Genomic DNA, 22,692 nt, shown 5'->3' on the forward strand with positions numbered 1-22,692 from the left:
AAATTGAGATTATTTAATTTTTCACTCCTATTTAGGTATATTTTTTCTTTAAATTTAAGCCATGAAAACCAAACAGTACTGACTTTAAACAAAAACGATTCACAAATTCTGGGTTTATTTTATAGGTGAACTATCTTCAGTAGTAGCTTCATACTAGAGTTACAACGTGCTATGAATTACGTGTTACTGAAAATTAAGAGCTCAAACCATGATTTTCCATGTTTTTATAATTCAAATTGTGCTTTGCTGTTAAAGAATAATACTAAGGAAACCTGCGTGATATAATTCTACAACATATCGACATATTACCCATATTGCAGTGTGATGAAATTAGCTCCAAACGTTCTCCTCAAGAGTTGAGCAGGACTTTCCCCGACCATAATAAATTTACAGGGTGTTACTTTTAAACTCCGTTCTATATATATACGTCAAAAACAAATTATAGTCATTTCTTATTCAGGACCACAATATCGATCGAATTATGCGGGTACTTGAGTGAGATCCGGCACATTCGAAGTAAAGGATTTAGGTAAGCTTATCAGAGGTACAAGTAATAGTACCCGAACATCTATGCCTTTTAGGATTTGAATAACTGTGTCAAGAGATAATTGAACACAATTAGCAAAGTTGGAGAGGTTACAATTAGTCTCAGTACAGAAATTATGTAAGATTAAACACGAAGCACATCGTAGTACACGATCGTGACGTATCTGATGATGTTGATGACTATAATAATTATACAACTTGAAGAATACGCAATTCAAATAAAAGCGTTTTTATTCGAATAGACTTTTACTTATGAGTGATCAAGCGTTTCAACTATTCAGAGTGTGATTTCCATAACACCGACAATCTTTTATCATAACATTGATGTATAGTTCTTTCGGAATTCAGTTACATAAGAATAAATAATTCTACCTATGTAAGTAATTATAGTTATATCACAATAAAAGCTATTATATTAATAGACTGTAAATTTCCCACTGCTGGGCTAGGATCTCATCTCTCTTTGAGAAGGTATGGTAGGTAAGGTATATTCACCACGCTGCTCCAATGCGGATTGGTGGAATAGGTACACATGTGGCAGAATTTCGTTGAAATTTGACACATGCAGGTTTCCTCACGATGTTTTCCATCACCGCCGAGCACGAGATGAATTATAAACACAAATTGAGCACATGAAAATTCAGTAGTGCTTGCCTGGGTTTGAACCCGAAATCATCGGTTAAGATCGACGCGTTCTAACTACTGGGCCATCTCGGCTCTTAAAAAATAAAAGCTATTAATAACATTTAAATAGGATCACAGGCTATCTTTATAATAAATACTATTGGTCTTATTTTCTTAAACCACATGCGAATCTACAGAATTATATATCCAAGGGCGAAACTTAACATTTATCTGCGAAACTTCTATTCTCAGAATTCCAAGAAGACTATAACATATTTTCTGAATGCCCAATAAAAGGATTTTTAAGAACATCCACAAGAGCAAATAATACATTTGCAGAAGCTGAGATTGTACAGCAATTTTTTAAACAACCGTATCTTTAATATATTCGACAAGTATTCCGAACGGCATTGTGCCGCTTTTAATGACTTCAAATCCCATTGTAACTGGATAAATAAATCTTCTAGAACTGTAGCTTTGTATACATTCTCAATGCTTTGAATACGCACAATGCATATGCCTCTTGATTACGTGACTTGATTCTCATCTTTGTTGTTTTTTGTCTTTCTTCCAACGTCTGATAAAATATTCGTTTGAAAAATAAACTAGTTGATGCTGCTTTAATATTAAAACGATAAAATCTTGGACAATAATAATAATCTTGGACTGTATCACGGCGAGTGCTCTGAGGAATTATTCTCTCAAATTCCTGCTTCCCCTTTCCTTCACAGATCTACGCGTGCTGGCTCGCGATGTCACCGCCTGACTGTGACATCGGTTCCATCGCGCACAAAGTGATTTGGCGACTCTTTTCTTTGTCGCACCGCGAAAAAATGGAACTCTTTACCAGCACACGTGTTCCTTCCTATAATCTGGGTGCCTTCAAACGAGGCGTGAAGAGGCATCTTGCGGGCTGACATGGCGAGGGTGACTGGTGCAGCTCATTCTGGCTGTACTAGTCGTCTTCGCGTTTGGACTCCACTTCCACTTACCATCAGGTGGAGTGGTTTCATATGTCTGTCCGAGAATAAAAAAAAAAAAAAATTCGATAGTGTCGCTAATTATGAATAAAATTTGTTTATTACCAAAATCGTTTAGCGATATTTTATAAATCATATGATGCACTCATCGTGTATTCAACCGCTTGGCGGTTGTTGTGTTCTGCTTTGAAGGGTGACTGATCCAGTGTAGCTACATACAGGGGGGTCAAAATAGCATAGTCCCCAAGTTGGGTGGCGCATTAGATATGTAAGGAATGATTAAATTTTTTTACGGCGATGACTTACCTTCACGTGGCCTATTTGCTCTTCCGCCTGCCTATACCATAAAAAGCCACCCATGCCCTGATAAAAATATTTATATTATTTATTTATTTATAATGTATATTTGTGACATACTGTTATTTTTTGTGATGAATTAATATAGTAGATAAATATTAATCTCATTAGAGATGGTCAAGATCAATCAACTCAGTCTATTTCTCATTATTATCAGATCAACACAGAATTTAAGAAATATGATACTGTTAAACTCTATAGGATGTTATTAGTAAAATTTATTCACTAAAACAGTTATACTAGGTTTAATTTCATGAAATCTGATTATTGATTTAAAACTTAACTAATTATTATTAGTTAAATTATCTTTAAATCGATTTAGCTTTCGTTCGAAGTCCAATTACAGTATTCCGTTTATTCACAAATGTATATATTCCATTACATTCTGTGTAGATAACACCCACCAATCAGCTCATCGCCAAGGAGCAGTACTTAGTATCTTTGTGTTTCGGTTTGAAAAGTGAGTGAGCCAGTCTACTAGTAACTACAGGCATGTTAAATTATGCCTGTAGTTTATAAGTTAGTAAGTAAGTTAGGAATTGCAGTTGCAATGCAAATGCATAAAAAAGAGGTGTCTTGGAATACCCGGTTGGAACGAAACTACATTCGCTTTAAATTATTATTTATTAAATATTAGATGCAATAAAATAGATTTATAACATTTGAAAATAATTTAATGAAAAAAATATTTTTTTTTATTAAAAATCCCTTATGAATAAAAACAATAACAAAAAGTAAGTTTAAATGATGAATTATAATTAAAACCTTATATAATATAAAGAGCATTATGCTTTTTCCTCGCGTGATAATTTCTGTCAGTTCACTCTACTGTAAGCTGCGAAAGAACTTCGTTACAAAAACATAAATACACAGACAAACTTTATTCATATGAAATATAACTTTGAAGTAAATGTCTAAAGCGACAACGTTTTATATTTTCTTGTTACAAGAACTTTTTATCAAAGATTGAAAGGCAGCCAAGGCACGGAGCACGTTTCGTTGTCTGTCTGTGCCCAAATATCATTTGTCTTTTGATAAATTGAACAAAGTGCTGAAACGCAAACTTCGCCATTCGCGTTAGATTTCATATTTCATATTCCGCTTACGTGATTTTAATATTTAACTGATATAAACATATATTCTATTACTATAGAAAATGAGACGTGTGCTTGGCGAAAAGTATTTAAAATACGAAGATTATTTATCAGTTTATAAAACGAGGTAGGTATATTATAAATGAGAAATATAAATAAATAATATTTTAGTATAAAATGTGTCCACGGCGTATAGATGAATTCAGATTTGGATCTAGACACGCAGTAGCGTGTCAGCCAAGTTCAAGTAACAGAACTGGTGAGCAGCACCGTGTGAGGCTACAATATATTATCCTAAGTTATAAGAAGAAATGATATTTTATGTAGTTATAAATAAATTTCAGGAAGGACCATTGAACTTGGCACCCATTTAGATCTCACTTCTTATGTCGTTGAAGTCAACAACCAAGGTATATATCATAATACGTATTGGACTTGCCTCTCATTTTTACATTTATGTTTTTGAAGGGATAATTTTAACTGCCAAGATTGAAATTTTAGTATTAACTATTTCGCAGTAATTGTTTTTTTTTTCTTTGTTGCACTTAATTTGGAAACGGTTTTATTTTCTCACGCATAAACATACGCCGAGTGGTTGAAAATAGGACAACGGAAAATATACAAAAAGCGACTTTGACTTTATACTATATACTCGTTGAACCTGCGGCTTTATCCGCGCGAAATTCATAAAATACTAACTTCCAACCCCCGTTTTACCCCTTTAAGGATGGAGTTTCGTAAAATTCGTTCTTAGCGGACCTACCTACCTGCCATATTTCAAGTTTTTAGGTGTTATAGTTAATCAGTGAGTGGTATTTCGCTTTATAGGTATAGATTTTGATAGATATAAAAAATATTTCTTGACATTGTTTTCAAATCATCACCAGATATAAGATATAAGCTTATAGTTCTTAAATTGAAATCTTTAATATTTTGTTTAAAGGCACTCCTCCGAATTCTGCAACTCTAATCAATATCTGATTAACTAATGTAAGTTTAATCTAAATTGTGATTGGTCAGTGAAATTCAAAGCAATCAGGCGACCAATGAGCGCTTAGTATTTAGCAAGAACAGTAAAACTGCCTTTGATAAGCATTTCAGACTCGAGAAAAGTTACGTTGTCAGTAGAAATAGTATTTTTATTAAGTCCATTATAAGATTAATTCCCTCGTGTGCTTGTGTTAATTAGTGACAAAAGACGAAAGACAATTGAACTTAAGTTTTCGAAACCAATCTCTCGATAGAATGATGTATTTCCCAAGTGACGTGCCATAATTATGAGTCCGAGCTGAATTTATAAAAGACGAGCAAATACCTGGTTCATAATTTTCTCTTTTATTTCACTAATAGAAGTTAGTGAAAAAATTTAAAGATGCCACTAAATCTTACGTACTATTGTTGTTTTAATTTAAAGAACGGTATATTCAGACAATTATAATTACTTTCAATCAAACTAATGTTGACTAGTGTAAAAAAGGCTTGGCATCTCTGAATTAAAAAAAAAGCATGAATTAGACAATTGAATCGAATCATTATACTACTATATATTGACTACTTAAACAATCATAAGACTAAATTTTGCATACAAAATTGATAGGGATACAGAAAAGGGTTACTACCCAAAAATATCAAAACCGCTTGAGGACTTTTTTGACTTAGCTTTTAATATTGGATATAAAAATGGTGAATATATTCGTTAATTTTTAAGGGAGATTTACAAAAAATACACAGCTTGACACAACTTATATTAATATAAATTTGTATGAATAAAGAAGAAAGTTCATATGAGATCATATTGCGGTCGTCGTCCTAAAGTAACATGTGTTTACGACCCTTTAAAATCGTGCGTAGAACTTTGATGTCTCAAATATTATCTCCTGGAGTGAGGATTTATTACGCTATAAACCTCAAAATTTATTGTCTAATAATGGAATTCAGTAATGTTTGTGATTTATTGAACAACAAAACGATGATTATAAAAAAGAATACTATGTTGTTAGCCCAGCAGTGGGTCATATAAAGTTCTCGAAGTGCTTTTAGTTACATTTTTTTATTTAGGTTTTACATTAAAACTAACTCTCACCACTGAATTTTCATGTGCTTAATTTGTGTTTATAATTCATCTCGTGCTCGGCGGTGAAGGAAAACATCGTGAGGAAACCTGCATGTGTCTAATTTCAACGAAATTCTGCCACATGTGTATTCCACCAACCCGCATTGGAGCAGCGTGGTGGAATATGCTCCATACCTTCTCCTCAACGGGAGAGGAGGCCTTAGCCCAGCAGTGGGAAATTTACAGGCTGATTATGTTATTATTATGTTATGTAACTCTCCAAAAACAATAGTTTTTGTAGAATTCACCGTCAAAATATTGACAATCAGACGACTATAGATGTTATGTTTCTGGTGACTACAATTTTACTAGTTATATCATAAGTCTAACCGAAAGTAGATAAAATTATTTTGTGGGATTGAACCAGACTGGAGCACCTTACCTACTATCTACATCACTCAAAATGTAAATATTCTTTATTCAAGTAGGCTCTCGTACATTTGATTATCGTGTTACAGGACTAAATTGAATTTTAAGCTAGATCCGGCTTGGAATGCAAATTTCGAAAAACCGCTTAAGAAACAAATATTATACAATTTAAACGAAAACATATTAGCAAAATGAAAAATTACTTTTTTTAAATATTATTAAAATTTCTCTTAAGTAATTTCGTAGATACGTAGTCTCAAATAAATCTCATTCCTTTAAGAGTTAGATGTAAATAAAGAAACAGAATTTAATATATTGCCAAATATTCTTACGGAGCCAAAACAAATATTTCTTCAGTTGAAATGCGAAACGGCTTTTCATAAAGAGTTCAGTTTTCTATGTTATTTACATAACAAACACCATACGTTGAGGAACGTTTTGTCAAGGAATTGCTTTTTGTATTTACGTAAGGGATTAATGGTTTTCGAATTATTTTTATCTTGTTTTATCCGACGACTGTGCAAGAATGGACCAGTCAGTTATTTACTGATTATTTGCATGTATTTTCCAACACCTTATACTGTTTTAATTCAAGAAAATACCATGTTACGTCATTAGTCCAATTTTAAAGTGAGTAAACCTTCGAAGCGCAGGTGTATAATAATATTATACACTAAAATCTTCTCCAAGCCCCCTACAACTTCTGGTATAAAGTCTACCTATATTGCTTAGGTAGTTTTTCAATTAGTCCTCATTTATTAATATAGATTAATTACTAGCAATAAGCTATCTTAGATAAGGCTTCCAGTATTAGAGATCGAAAGATGAGGGGATTAGCTGAAGAAATAGAGAAGATCATATTATCAAGATAGACATATAGAAATGAAACAAGATAACGGCCATTATCGATAGAACTTGTGGTCGAGAACTTAATTTTTCACAAGATGCACGACCAAAATGTATTAATGTAACCAAGTAAATAATGTATCATGTTTGTATAAGTGATGTTGATGATGATGAATAATTGAATATGGCAATGTTTTTTCCGTAAGTTATATAGAACTAGTATTTGATAGTACGAATATGATGGATGAGAGAGCGTCATGCCGTTTGATGATACGGAATATGAATCGGCCTTAACCCCAAGTCCAATAGATGTTTACACAAAAAATATTTGTCTGACATTTGACAACGATAAATCTTAGCGAAATCAACCTCAGGAATGGAATGTTCGCTTTCGAAGTTCTGATAAGCCGTTGTTGAGTTATGAACCGTTATTCATCAAGTTCAGTAGATATATTGTGTACGAAGAAACTCGAAACTCACCGAAGAACACGACCGTGAAATATCAGAATGTTAAATGCGATATTGACTATAATAATTATAAAATGTATCAAAATGATGTATCACTCTAAGTCGATTGTGAACATTTCACGAGTGAAATGCGAAGTGAATTCTTACAGAATCGCTCTGCTGTTTTCTTTCTTATGACACGTGTTTAACAAGAACGGTGGTTGCAAAATGACTTTTAAAAACTACAAAGCTGTAGAATAACAAGTCACAAAAGCCACGATAGCCGAGTGCATAGAATCACTGACTCTTTACGAGTCTGATTTGGATATAATATCGAAAAACATTGAAAATAAATCAGTATCAGCTTGCACTTTCATTTGATCTAACACTTAACCGTTTCAATATTTTTGTCTTTTGTTTTTTATTTGTTTGTTTTTAGTAACAAATAGCCAAATATTTATATATAAAAGCGAAATATCGCTCACTGATTAATTAGAAATCTCAGAAACTTTAGGACCTGCAAATTTGAAATCTCCTTAGAGAATGTAAACATCCGCTAATAACGGATTTTACGAAACTCCACCCGTATGGAGATATAACGGGAGTTGGAAGTTTGTGTTTTATAAATTTCGCGCGGGTAAAGCCGCAGGTTCAGCTACATAATTATAAAAAACAGTTATATTTAAATCAGATTCAGATACTTCAAATCTATTGATTTATATAGATTCTGGTTTCACAGAATTTATATGAGAAATTCGATATGTAACGGCAATAATACAGCGGCATCATATTTTTGGTCGACGAAATCACGCCAGTCGTTTTTAGGGTTCCGTAAAAACGGGACCTTATTACTAAGACTTCGCTGTCTGTCTGTCCGTCTGTCTATCATCAGGTTGTATCTCAAGATCCGCGTTAAAAACAAAATAAAATAAATATTTAAGGAAGGCTCCCGTACAACAAACGCGATATCAATAAATTTGTGTACCTACTGTTGTTCACCTAGTAAATGATACGGAACCCTTCGTGCTCGAGTCCGACTTGCACTTGTCTGTTTTTTAATTATAATAATAATAGTTTCCATTCGACTGTACCAGTTTTGTGCCGGATTGTAACTTATTTTGAATCGTGTCTACCTTAAGGAGGTAAAAGATATAACAAAAAGTATACAGTAATTAATTTCAATCATATAATTTTATTGTTGTGTTATAAATTTATAAGTAACTCTAAAATTTTATTTCGTGTTAATTCAACAATAACACGACACTGAAATAAATCCTGATATCAATTGCTAAAATACAATTTATTTAATGATAATTTAATAATTAATATTACATAGCGGTCTCCTGGGATACCTTGTTGGGACGAAGTTCCTTTCTTTATATAACATATAATATTTAAAACAATGGGCACATTGAAATAAATAAAAAACCTTTCGAAATAATTTAAACGAAACAATGCTAATAGAATTTTTATTAATGTCTATTTTTGTTAAATTTATGAAACTCATTATAAAATGTTTATTATAATGAATTGTAGTAAAACACGAATATAGGTAGCGCTCAGATCACGCATGTGTCAGATTAAGTAAGAAATAAATAAATAATTAGACAATCACAAACAAGGCTTACACTATGTATTGTATGTTTTAATCAATTCTGTAATAACAATAATTTAATATAATACAACAATAAGTTATTTTTGAATTGTGTTGATAACATTGATATTAAATAAGAGGGTACTTTGACTTTTCTGTTCATTATTGTGAGTCACGTGATTTGTAGTGAGGCTTATATAAGGGATGGAAGCTTCGTACAGAATACTTTACTTTAGTCTTTACTCTTCCTGGAGCAGCAAGGTGCTAACATTTAAGGTACGATATAAATTTGTGATAAAGTATAATTGTTATTGCTTGTTATATTATTGATGAATATATGAATTGTGTTTTTTGCAATTATCAAGATACAAAGTTAGTGTTAAGGTAATTGGTGTTAATGTAAATATTAATTAATACAATATTACGAATAATGCAGCTATTATAACGGTTAAATAAATATTTGTGTTTCATATATAATATTTTATTGTCTTAAAACCTTAAAATATAATAAAGTAATAGAAATTATTTTAAAATATCCTGACATAATGTATTAAGTCTCTATTAAAAATCTAACACATCTATACTGCAATAATAAACCTATACAGACACTTGTGTAGGTCTGTTCACTGATGAAGGCGCGCCTCTCGACCTTTAATTATTATGGGCACTCATTAGCATGACTTAGTACTCGTACATACAGCGTCTTAGTATGCGTGAGACTAACAACAGAAAATAAAGTTAAGTCTATATTTTAAATGTGAAGACGCGAAAACAATAAATAAAGAATATAATTAATACATATAATACATCATCACATCATCAGCCCACATTCGTCCACTGCTGGACATAGGCCTCTCCAAATGCACACCACTGTGGTCTTTCTTCGGCAACTCGCATCCAGCTCCTGCCAGCCGTCTTGCGCAAATCGTCACTCCACCGTGCCTGAGGACGTCCTACACTACGTTTGCCGAGACGCGGTCTCCACTCTAGAACACGTTTTCCCCCAACGGTTATCGGTTCTATGACAAATATGGCCGGCCCACTGCCACTTCAGCTTACTAATCCGGTGGGCTATGTCGATGACTTTGGTTCTCTGACGGATCACCTCATTTCTAATGCGATCCCTCAGAGAGACTCCGAGCATAACCCTTTCCATAGCACGCTGAGCGACTTTAACCAGCTTTGTCGTGAGTGTCCACGTTTCGGCTCCGAATCCATATAATATAGCTATACTAATATTATAAGTGCGAATGTAACTCTTGTGTCGTGTCTGTTAATCTTTCACGACCAAACCACGACACTGAACCAAATTAGATGAATTACGCAATGAAGCAAGCAATCAAGCTTGAACCCTAAGAATTCACATAAGGTTTTTATCCAACACTCCACGATTAACTCCTGAAACTCGAGCAAAGCCGCAGTCAAATAGAACTCTATACATACACACTCTCGCCAAGTGTCGGAAGTGTCGTGCGACAAGACACTTCATTCTGATATTTTATATTTGATCATATTTAATACAAGATTCAATTATAGACGAATCTCAACATTAACAACTTTAATAAATTCCATCAAAAATTACTCTTATTTCGTGGTAGGGATTTACAAGGTCGTTTGAGTACCACCTTTATAATTATCACTTAATATACCACTAAACAAAACTTAGTGTTGTCGTGTTACAGTGAAGGGTGAGTAAGCTAGTGTAATTTCAGGTACAAGGTATTTCTTAGTTCCTGAAGTTGGTTGTCCATTTTCTAATCTGCCTGTCTTTTATATATCTTCCCTTTTTCCTACCCTTATGCCAAACTATTGGGGGTCAGTTTTCCTTCCATTCTCCTGTATTATTCATTATCTGATCGTTCAAATCACTCTCCCATATCAATCCTCACACTCAATTCATTCCTCTACGCTCATGCTCAAAACTCCTTTTGAGTTGCCAGCTATTATAAATATAAAAATATATCCACTTAAGTACCCGTTCTTAAGGAACGTAAGTATTAGAACGTTGGGGCGGAACGGTCCAGTTTTAAAGTCAGCGTGATAAAGGCTTGACATCCTTTCATACTCAGACGCGGCTGACGTGTTTTTTGCGACTTTTATATGAGATAAAATGTGAAGGCAATTTCGTTTTAAAATTTTTAGTCAGAATATGATGAAAGTGTGTAGAAAATGAGTTTTTGGCTTAAGACTCGTAAATTTCAGCTGGAACAATGGCGTAAAAGTTTTAAATGTTTTTTTTTTAATATTACTATTTTTAGCAATAACTCACTAATATAGTATAGATAAAAATAGAACGTTTTGATAATAGTTATCATTTTATAAGAATACATAAACTTTGTCGTTGCTAGGTTTCTAAGCCTTCTAAGGGTATTTCCCGACGTCCTGGGTTCAAAGTCGGGCCAATAAAAAATAGAATGTGATTTTTTGACTAGAAATATTCAGTAGTGGCCCGGAGAGAGAGAGAGAGAGAGAATTATTTCATTTAGGCGGACTGAAAAATGGGATATCTGATAGTAAGTGTTCACCACTGCCCGTATAAGTTGTTGTTGTAAGAAATTTTAATGATACCAACAGTTAGTAACAAGCCTAGTTTTACCGAGCCAAACTAAATTGGGATTTACAAATGTCCTCATTGCTTTTTATAATACTACTTTCTAAACCGAAATAAATACATAAAGTATTTGGTATTTGGTGATAGACAAGCTTATGATTGTACAGTCAGCGTCATAAATTATATAACTGACTAATATTAACAATCTAAGGTTTTAAAAATATTAAAATGGTAAATATATATCTAAATGTTCGAAATGTTCTTAAAATATATTAATAATATGGTTTATTATTAGTGGTGTTTATTGGCGCCTTACTTGTTACCATTCTAATGAAGATTTCAATAAATTCATATGATTACCATACGGATATATTTGTCGAAAATGGGTATTTTAACAACTTGGACGACTTTGGATGATTATATTGATCACTTTATCTTTATCTGTTACATTTTATACGGCGTTCACTGTACTAAACACAAAGCCTACCATTCATTATGTAATTCCATAGCAAGTGTTACAAAGTTCTTTATAAAATCTCGTGACAAGTTTTATCGACTAATTAAAAGTTAATGCTTTGTTTTAAACGAAGATTAATGAAAATGACTTATAAATACGTTTCGTTTTATTTTAATTAATATAGCTGCGATGACCTAGTGGTTCAAACGTGCAAAACTTAAGTTAAGACATTTTTAGAAATTTCATTCATTCCCTACATCGCCAATACACCACTCACCATGGGAACTGATATGTTATGGGGTGTCATGTAGTTACACTGGCTCACTTATCCTTCAAACCGGAACACAATATTGGTAAACATTGCTATTTGGTGGTATATGATGAGTGGTTGGTACCTACCCAAACATGCTTGCATAAAGCTTTACCTACAAAATCATGCAAATATTACGGAATTAAAAAAAAATAAGTTTTGAAAAGATCTTAAAGAAAGCTAAATATACATTCTACCACATGTGTTTCCACACGCCTGCATTAGATGACGTGGCGTATTAATCTCCAATGGAAGCTTCGTAGAACATTTAAAGACAGTTTCTCCTATTTATTTATAATATTTATTTTATTTATTTACTTGGTGGTAGGGTGGTAGGGTAGGTACCACCCACTCATCAGATATTCTACCGCCAAACAACAGTACTCAGTATTGTTGTGTTCCGGTTTGAAGGATGAGTGAGCCAGTGTAACTACAGACACAAGCAACCTAAGACCTTAGTTCCCATGGTTGGTGGCACATTGGCAATGTAAGGAATGGTTAATATTTCTTACAGCGTCATTGTCTATAAGCGATAGTGATCACATACGATCATATGGCCCATATGCTGGAACGCCAACCAATGACATAAAAAAACATAACGTAGATATTATTTATTATAATAAATATATATTTTTTTAAATTAACATGGTTATGTTTATTACTAACAGTATTTAAAACGGGATATTTACCATGTTTTTTATTTTTATTTGGTGGAACGAGACTCGAGTCTCGTGAACAAGACATTCGTAGATAATGTCGAAATATCGAGCTCCACCGAATAAAAATAAAAAACATGGTAAATATCCCGTTTTAAATACTGTTAGAAATATATTTTTGTTTCAGGTAATATTTTTTAATAAGCGCAGCTATACATATACGGTACGGTATCGATTTATGTTTTCAGACTATGCTTACAGGATAGAGAACTGGTAGAAATCGTCACGTCGGGCGAGAGCCTCTCGCGTCTCTCTTACTCTTTGTCTCCGTCTCTTTCTGTCATATATGGTTTTATATAAAATTGGTTAAACTTATTTTTTGTTATTGTTTTTGTTAATTTGTTTGTTAACCAAGTGTCCTATGATACATCTCTGCTTTTTAATCCAATGGCACAACTATAGAGTGTTTTCGTTTATTGGAGTCGAGATGGTGCAGTTAGAATGCGTGTATCTTAAATGATGATTATGGGTCACAACCTAGTCAAGCATAACTGAATTTTCATGTGCTTAATATGTATTTATAATTCATCACAGGCTCCGTGTCAAATCCCAATGAAGTTCTGCCACATGTGTATTGACCAAATGTCCTCCAGTGAGAACATATTTACAAGCTGTTACTTCAATATAAAAACTCCTTTATACAAGTAGGCTTTTACAAGCACTTTTGAATCGTCATTTTACATTACCATCATAAGTGAAGCTACCATCGGTTCTGAATTGTAGATTCTACCACGAAGAAGCGGCACGAAACTCAACAGTTTAAGTCCGACATTTAAAATACAAAGTTATATTAGTTAAATACAATTATATACATATATAATATATCCTGGCTGAAAGTCTTCCTGAAAATCTTGTGTTGGATAATATGTTTCATTTATTAAAATATATTTTTACAAATGATTTGCATTTATGAATCAGTTCCGTGACCACCACCTCCAAGTTAGTATTTTTTCATATGTCTAACTAAAACATACTTTCTCAGTCTTCTTCAAGAAACGAAAAAATCAATAAATATCACCCACGTCAATAACATAATAGTAACTGACATATTATGAATATATTTATTTATTAGTGAACGTGTCTCAAACCAAACATCGACGAACAAACACATCACATCACAATGTCATTTCAACAAAGACTTGTCAAAGCCTTAATGTAACGAAGTGCCAAACATCGTTCAACGCGGAGACGTTATACAAAACGTAATCATCACAAAGTACTATTCGGAACTGAAAAAATGTTACGAGTTTTAATAATAATAACTATGTGTCACGGTTGTTTGAATGTCTCCTTGGATTTTAATCCTGGATGTTTTTAATTTCTTGAATCAATAGAATAATATAAATATGTCGTTCAAGAAAAATCTGTTTTTCAAACGTATACATATAATTAACTTAAAGGCCGGCAACGCACCTGCAAGCCCCCCGGTGTCGCAGAAGTCCATGGGCGGTGGTAGTCACTTTCCATCAGGTGTGCCTCTTGCTCGTTTGCCCCCTCTAACATAAAAAAAGAATACATAATATATATTAATAAATAAGGTGACGCGTTTTTTTAGTATTTCCTAACTTTATTAAAACTATAAAACTTACTATAAAAAGCAGCGTGTTTCAAAAGACTGAAATATTATATTTTTAAAATCATTCTTGCTCCACACACCGTTGTGGATCCACCTTGTACAGTGTTTCGAACTGATATAACTTGAGAATCTTCAACAAAAGACCTGTTGGATTGGCCAAAACAAACCCCTAGCAGTACTCCCAGCATTACTTTTAACAATACTAGTCACTCCGCACTGTTTCCTTTAGACTGAACGTCTCCATTATCTATAAGTACCATGAGTTATATAGTCGTATTATCTTCCTCAATAAATACTTCGAAATACGATAACGACATCGGAATAGTTAATTTTCATTTTACCGCGTTCAGCGAACCTCTTCGCCTTCATAATATTAGTATAGATAGGAAAGCAGGAAAAATCTGAAGGCGGTAAAATGAAAAGGCGGTAAATTAGCTTTGGGTAATAGGCGTGCGGCAAAAACGTGTATTGAAGATGAATTAATAATAAATATAATATATAAAATTAGATAAAAAAATATGTAATGAAACCTTCTTAGTCGTTAATATATATAAATAAATATCATTCTAATGAAATTGTTCTATTTATAAATAATAAATATGTTATCATAAAATATTTTTTTAAGTAGATAAACTTGTCTTATATTATAGATGTTATCTGTTGTTAACATAACTGTCTGAGACTCATAAACTTCGAAATCGATAGACCAATGATGTTCTTCATTCTTAATTGAAGTTTGTTAATAACATGTCCTTTTTATATGTAATAACGGATAACGATATCCTCAAAGGGAGAGGAGGCCTTAGTCCAGCAGTGGAAAATTTACAGGCTGTTTATTTATGTATGTATATATTATGATACTACGTATTATGATATCCTCTTGAGAGATTCCGACCAATCTTAAGGGACACTAACCCACCAACTACATGAGATACATTATAGTGTACAAGTGTGCGACACACACACACAACACAGGTGCTCTCTCTATTACGTCACTGTCGTAATATGATGGAACGGCCAGAGTCCAGACGCAGAGCCAACGCCTTTACGTGCTCTCCGAAACATAAGTGTACACCAGACCGGGTTGCTATTGAGATTGTTTTGACATGGAACCTTTTCGCTCTCACGTTTCACTCAATATCGTTTTGCGAACAACGAACACGAGATATATCGTATCAGTACACATTTTTTGAACGAAGTTCTTTCACGCGGTTTACAGTAGAGTGAACTGACAGTTAATCGTCACGTAAAGAAAGGGCATCATGCGCCCTCCGGGCGACCTTTGCGTTTCTATTGTATACGATTTTATATAATATTATTTTTACATATTTTTTGTTATTATTTTAAAACAAACAAACGAGATTCTTAACAAAAAAAATATTATCATTCAATCATTCTCTAAAGTTGTCAATTTATTTTACAGTGTAGTAGTGTTTGACTATCAATAAGCAAGTATAATGCTTCTATATTGAATAAAGGAATTTGAGTTCGAGTTTGAGTTTGAGTGACTGTTATTTAATACATTTACATTTACTTATAAATAAATATTGGACAACATCACATACATTACTCTGATCCCAATGTAAGTAGCTAAAACACTTGTGTTATGGAAAATCAGAAGTAACGACGGTACCACAAACACCCAGCCCGAAGACAACATAGAAAACTAATGAACTTTTTCTACATCGACTCGGCCGGGAATCGCACCCGAGACCTCGGAGCGGCGTACCCATGGAAACCGGTGTACACACTCCTCAACCACGGAGGTCGTCCTTTTATTTAATATATTTACTCCCTTTTTCATTTACTTTAATGTTTCCGCGTCTAGTGTCTCAGTGGATATATACTAACTAACGTCTCAGCTTCAGATAATGGTTGATCCCGCAGATATTAAAGTAGGCACGCTCTCTTATCCAGTTGACCTAATTCTTTAGACTTACTGTTAAACCTCGACTGTGTTGCTTTAGTTAGTACTTTATCTATCTGCAGACTAATTGTCAATGACACGTACAATTACAATCACGTCGAAATAAAATAAAATCGATTCCGATTGAGAGAGTCAATTTATTGACAGTGATTTCCATACGCTTTGTCTGTTAAGAGTAGTAAGTTCTCGATTGTTCGGCTTTGTTTTTTTATTGTATGCTCAGTGACATTGGTTTTTTGCCCTGTTGACCGATTTAAATGTTTTATTTCAATAGAAATATATACCTCGTTTGTTTCCTATATTCTGGTAACCAAAATATTGGTTTCGTCAAACATATTCTTACGACGTATGGGCGAATAAATCTTTGATATTCGATTATTATTTTTGTGTTCAAGATAACCATAAGATATCATCATCCTCCTGCCCTTATCTCAATTTTACTTGGGGTCGGCGCAGCAAGTCTTCTTCTTCCATACTTCTCGGTCTTACATCATCTCACAAGTAATATTCTTTCTAACCATATCGCCTTTCACACAATCCATCCAACGTTTCTTTGATCGTCCCCTACCTCTGTATCCATCCACATCGATTCTCAAAACCTTTCACACAACATGGTCCTCATTCCTCCGCATAACATGCCCATACCATGACAGCCGGTGTCCAGTTAGCTTCTCATATAATGATAACCTAATGTTTTGGTAATTATGATATTAATGTTAACTCAACAACTGCTTATGGGATCTTGGATGTGCAATTTTTAATTATTTTTGTTAATTTTTATTTTAATGATCCAAAATCAGCAAAGCCATTTTTATATATTTGCAGATTAACGTATTTTTTCATAAATATCCAGAATCCTTAAATTTTCAAGTTAAAAAATATTCAAACATATTTTTTCATTTAATCTATTCAAACGAATACAATTTTGTACTTAAGTGTATACTTATCAGAAAAAGTATGTGTTCGAAATTTAAGCTGTTTCAATATTTGATTCATATTAACATATGGAGTTATAAAACTTTGGATAGCGACGGTATTCTGTTATTTCTTATACACAATATTCGCGTCTCCATCCTGAATGGTTAGAAAAACAGTAAACGAATATATAAAAGTTTTATCTTATTAAGTTTTTAAAATTTTTGTATCATTGCTGACATTATTTATTATTAAAATTACATATCATATATTGCGCAAATGTAATTACTTATAATGTAAATAAGTACTACAAAATCATAGTAAATTAACCTCATTACATAACTAAAATAATTTAATTTATTAAATCAATAAAATTTTAATAAATATATTTATTTCTGTTGCTGGCTGTACTGACATAAACACGTACTGCTGTTATATCCTGACTGTACAATACTTGCCATTTATGAAACTTTTTGTTATTGGCACGTGTTATAAGAGATATTGATACACTTTGAAGAGCTGATACAAGAACCTTCAAAGTCAATCAAGTGTGAGAGATAACAGATTTGTGTATAAAAGCAAATATTATGTCTTAGCTCTGTTTATTTTTATTATCGAATAATATTTTTGGGTCTCTCGAACTAATGAAGTGGAAAGAAGAATAAATGGAATTCAATTCACTTGCTTTATCTTAACACTGAAACTGCCTTTAACAATATTTTCTTGATAATATTCATAAGAAACACAAACAATATTAATTTTCTAGATATTTCTACTGGTAAACCTCAATTGGCTATTGTTTTTCTTTGGTTTGATGGACGAGTGAGACGGTGTGATTAATGACACGAGGGATTACATCTTAGATCTCATGGATGGTTTCGCGTTGATGGGGTTAGGATTCGTTTATATTTCTTGCAGTGTTAATATTTAAGGGAGAAGCTAACGTGCAATCAGTTGACACAATAACAACCTTTCAATTAAATAAAAACATACGTATAGATTCTCTTTGATACCCGACTTCACATGGTTAGTATTTCGTTTGTTTAAAATACTGTACGCTTTTATAAAAGGATCCCAAAACACGTTTTATTCAATTAAACTAACGATTTTTCAGATGATTTAAATGCCGTTTTCCAATAAAAAAAAATGAAAACACATTTATTGTGGACAAATTTTTTGGATTAAATTTAGTCCACTTAGAGTCTATGATATATATATATATTCTTTTTATATAGGTATGTGGACTGGGAAAAGGGATCAGTGGACACCAATGCTCATAGACATTTCTGCTGTAAGACTGTATTTTCTTACATTGCCAATGCACTGGCAAGCTTGGGCTTGGGCTCACTCACTCTTCAAAGCGGAATACAACAATATTACGTATTATTTTTTGGCAGCAGATGAAAAGAGGGTGGTATCAACCCACACTGGCTTGCACGAAGGTCTATCACCAAGTGAATTGTGACCTGTCAATTTCGTGTAAATTGAACGAATCGGTACAGATTTATCGACAGTGTAACTTTTTCATTGATATATTACAGTTAAGTTATCACTAACAACAACATATAAAACAAGTTTGTTGTGACTCAAAGCATTGAGCATTAAATTTAACTCGTAGTCGCTCATTGGTCGAAATTCAAGGCCTACAAAATAACAAGTTACATTGATTGGACACTTAATTTATCAAAAATAAAACTTCTAAACAAATAAATAAATAAAAAAGCGCTCTCCATAATTATTTGTTTTCTTGTTGTTGACATAAATATGTAGCAATTTTATTTATTGAACATAATAATTATTTACGTTACGGACTTTATCGAATATATAAAGTAGACTTGTTCTAAGAACAAACTCTAAGCTCATCACAGAACATGATCGTCAAATGTCAGAAGGACGTATGAGACATTGATATTCATAATTAATTATGACACTTAAGTATACGTGCATCAAAATATTGTATTATCGTAAATGGGTTTTCAGGAGTAAGATACAAAGTGTGTTCTCACAGAAATGTTCAACTAAAACGTAAGAGTTAATTCTTGGTAAGAATTTTAGCAATTAGATAATTATTTCTACGAAAAAAATACCAGAAACACAAAAACTAAAATATTTTTATTCAAGTAGACTAATAAAAGCTTTTTCGAATTGTCACGTTACGGTGTCAACCGCAGAACTGGCAAGTAATTAAATAGTTATTAAGAAGTATTTTAATTAATTTGATATACATTCATATATATCTACTGCCTAGAAATCAACAAAGACTAAATTCACGCTTTTTGTCATTAATATACTTTACAATATTTGACGACCTCCGTAGTCGAGTAGTGTGTACGGTTTTCATGGGTACGCCACTCCGAGGTCCCGGATTCGATTCCCGGCCGAGTCGATGTAGAAAAAGTTCATTAGTTTTATATGTTGTCTTGGGTCTGGGTGTTTGTGGTGCCGTCGTTACTTCTGATTTCCATAACACAAGTGCTTTAGCTACTTACATTGGGATCAGAGTAATGTATGTGATGTTGTCGAATATTATTATTTATTATTATTTAGTACTTAGCGTAATATTATTATATAAATAGACAATTTCTATTTCTATAAATAGAACGTGCTATTATGTTCTAAATATTTGAAATTAATACTTCTATCGCGTTTATATAGGAAATTTTTATTCGCATGCCCGACAGTCTAATCTTAACGGTATATCATTCAGTTATAAGTATGGTGAGACGCGCTTACCCAGCTGTGAAAGTACATGATCTATATTGATATTATAAATGTGAAAGTCTGTCTGTTGTTTTTTCACGAACAAACCACTAAACCGAAATTAATGACATTTTCTTTAGGACTTTGTATGTCTAATACTGGCGAGTTGGCGACCAACCCTAAAAGGCGAACTTAGTCGCGGACGACTTCTAGTATAATCTTAGAATTGTTGCTCATAAGTACCAATAGCTATGAAACCTAATATTAATACCTAGCTGAACCAGTGGCTTTACCCGCGCGAAATTTTTAAAAACATAAACTTCCAACCCCCGTTTTAGCCCTTTAGGAGTGCAGTTTCGTAAAACTCATATCTGATATCTACACTTATAAGGAATTGTCTTGCCAAATTTCAAATTTGTAGACGTTATGGTTTCCGAGATTTCTTGATTAATCAGTGAATGGTATTTCGCTTATATATATGTTTGAGTTAACGAGTAATAACATTTTTGATACGATCATAAATTTGAAATTTTCACTTGTATTTGCACTTACACCATCGGCAGTCTCTCGTCGCTTCACGGTACTCTGCAAACAGCGCAAAGTTTTAATTTGGAATATGTTACATATTATAACGCATAAGTATCAAAGTTATATATAACGAAGTTTTGCATCAATCCGGCAACATCAGCAACGGTAAGGTCGCACTACAGAATATAAGCGAGCGTTTTTCATTTTCACGAATAATTCGACTTTATTATTTTAACGTGAAGACTTTTGATAACTTATTGTGTTTATATTATGTTTAATATCTAATGTAATTTTTGCCTTATTTAGATTATTAAATGCAGTTGAGCCCAGTCATAGTTTACGTTCAAATCACAAAGCAATCTCGACTACGTATAAGATATAACATAGTCTTTAATTTGACAATTAAGAATTTCGACGACCTCCGTGGTCGAGTTGTGTGTACACCGGTTTTCATGGGTACGCTACTCCGAGGTCCCGGGTTCGATTCTCGGCCGAGTCGATGTAGAAAAAGTTAATTAGTTTTCTATGCTGTCTTGGGTCTGGATGTTTGTTGTGCCGTCGTTACTTCTGATTTCCCATAACACAAGTGCTTTAGCTACTTACATTGGGATCAGAGTAATGTATGTGATGTTGTCCAATATTTACTTATTTATGTTATTAGTAAGCGTAAATAATTTGATTTGATATAAAAATACTTTTTTCGCAACAAAGGTAATAAAAATTATTATCATTATTTTACAGACAAACAACTAAAACTCACTAAAGACTTTGTATCGCTGAACTTACTTAGTAATTCGGCGAATTAATTACATTAGTATACCAATTACAACTTCATGCTGTAGTTATTATGCACGAATTTAGGTTAATATTTGACGGCTCACCTTTGTGCAAGCAGGGCTGAGTAGGTACCACCCACTGATAATATATTCTGTTCCAATTTTAATGAGCCAGTGTAACAACAGGTACGAGGGACATCTTAGTTCCCAAGGTTGGAAGCGCATTGGCGATGTAAGAAATGATTATTCCTGCCGCGCAAATATATATGGACAGTAGACACTTACCATGATCATTAAAGTCTGATTATTATTATGTTGGTACGTGTATGCATGTACATTTGACCTACCTATGATATAACTACTTCATTTGTCTGTATAGTAACACCAGCTGAACCTGCGGCTTTACTCGCGCTAAATTATAAAACTTTACCTATCACACAAACCGTGACCCCCCCCCATTTTACGGTTTCATCGATTAAAAAAGGTACTGTTTGTCGTTTATCCTCGGGGCTCAAGCTATCGCCACACCAATTTTTATTTAAATCAGTTCAGCGATATATTTATGTATAATATTAGTAAAGATTACTTAGCAAATTATTTTTAAATTCTTATAATTATTTATATTCTGCTCAATCCTATTTTACTTCATATATACATATTCTTCCTATAAATTTGATTTATCCTTCTCTCAGTACGTCATAGTTATCTGGAAGAAATTTCTCTTCAGACCAATCTCTTATAAGGGCAAGTCCATCTTTGTACACTTTTTGGTATTTATTTTATTTATTATTTATTACATATATACATTTTTAGGGTTCCGTAGCCAAGTGGCAAAAAATTTAACCCTTATAGATTCATCATATCTGTCTGTCACAGCCACTTTTTTCCGAAACTATAAGAAATATACCGTTGTAACTTGGTAATTAGATGTGTTCTATGAACCGCATTAAGATGTTCACACAAAAATAGAAAAAAACAATAAATTTTGGGATTACCCAGACTTAGAATTGAAACTCAAAAAAAAAATTTCATCGAACTTTGTTACTTGCTGCTACGGAACGCTTCATGGGCGAGTCCGAATCGCACTTGACCGCTTTTTTAGTTTTAATACTTACAAATTCAATTTGAAGAAAATTATTTTTAGGTCATTTAATAAATCGTCAACGTAGTTTATCGATTCGATCACTCGTCTACTTTTGACCTTTTCGTGTGTCTTATCCTTCAACAGGCCTTTAGAACCTTTTTCCGGAGCACCGATTACTGAAG

The 22,692-nt window shown here is 33.0% G+C and overlaps 2 protein-coding genes across 3 annotated transcripts in view; both read right to left on the bottom strand.

The window, feature by feature from the left end:
* LOC113397917 (putative inorganic phosphate cotransporter) overlaps window positions 1–15,581 on the bottom strand; it is a 188,356-nt gene extending 172,775 nt beyond the window's left edge. For both annotated transcript variants that reach the window (XR_010309318.1, XM_064216785.1), the window contains exon 1: window positions 15,572–15,581. The gene's annotated coding sequence lies outside the window, so the exon portion shown is untranslated. The remainder of the gene's footprint in view (window positions 1–15,571) is intronic.
* The window catches only part of LOC113397838 (uncharacterized), a 614,853-nt gene that overhangs the window by 275,609 nt on the left and 316,552 nt on the right, over window positions 1–22,692 (bottom strand). The window lies entirely within an intron of this gene.

This window comes from Vanessa tameamea, chromosome 13 (genome assembly GCF_037043105.1).
Source record: "Vanessa tameamea isolate UH-Manoa-2023 chromosome 13, ilVanTame1 primary haplotype, whole genome shotgun sequence".
NCBI lineage: Eukaryota > Metazoa > Arthropoda > Insecta > Lepidoptera > Nymphalidae > Vanessa > Vanessa tameamea.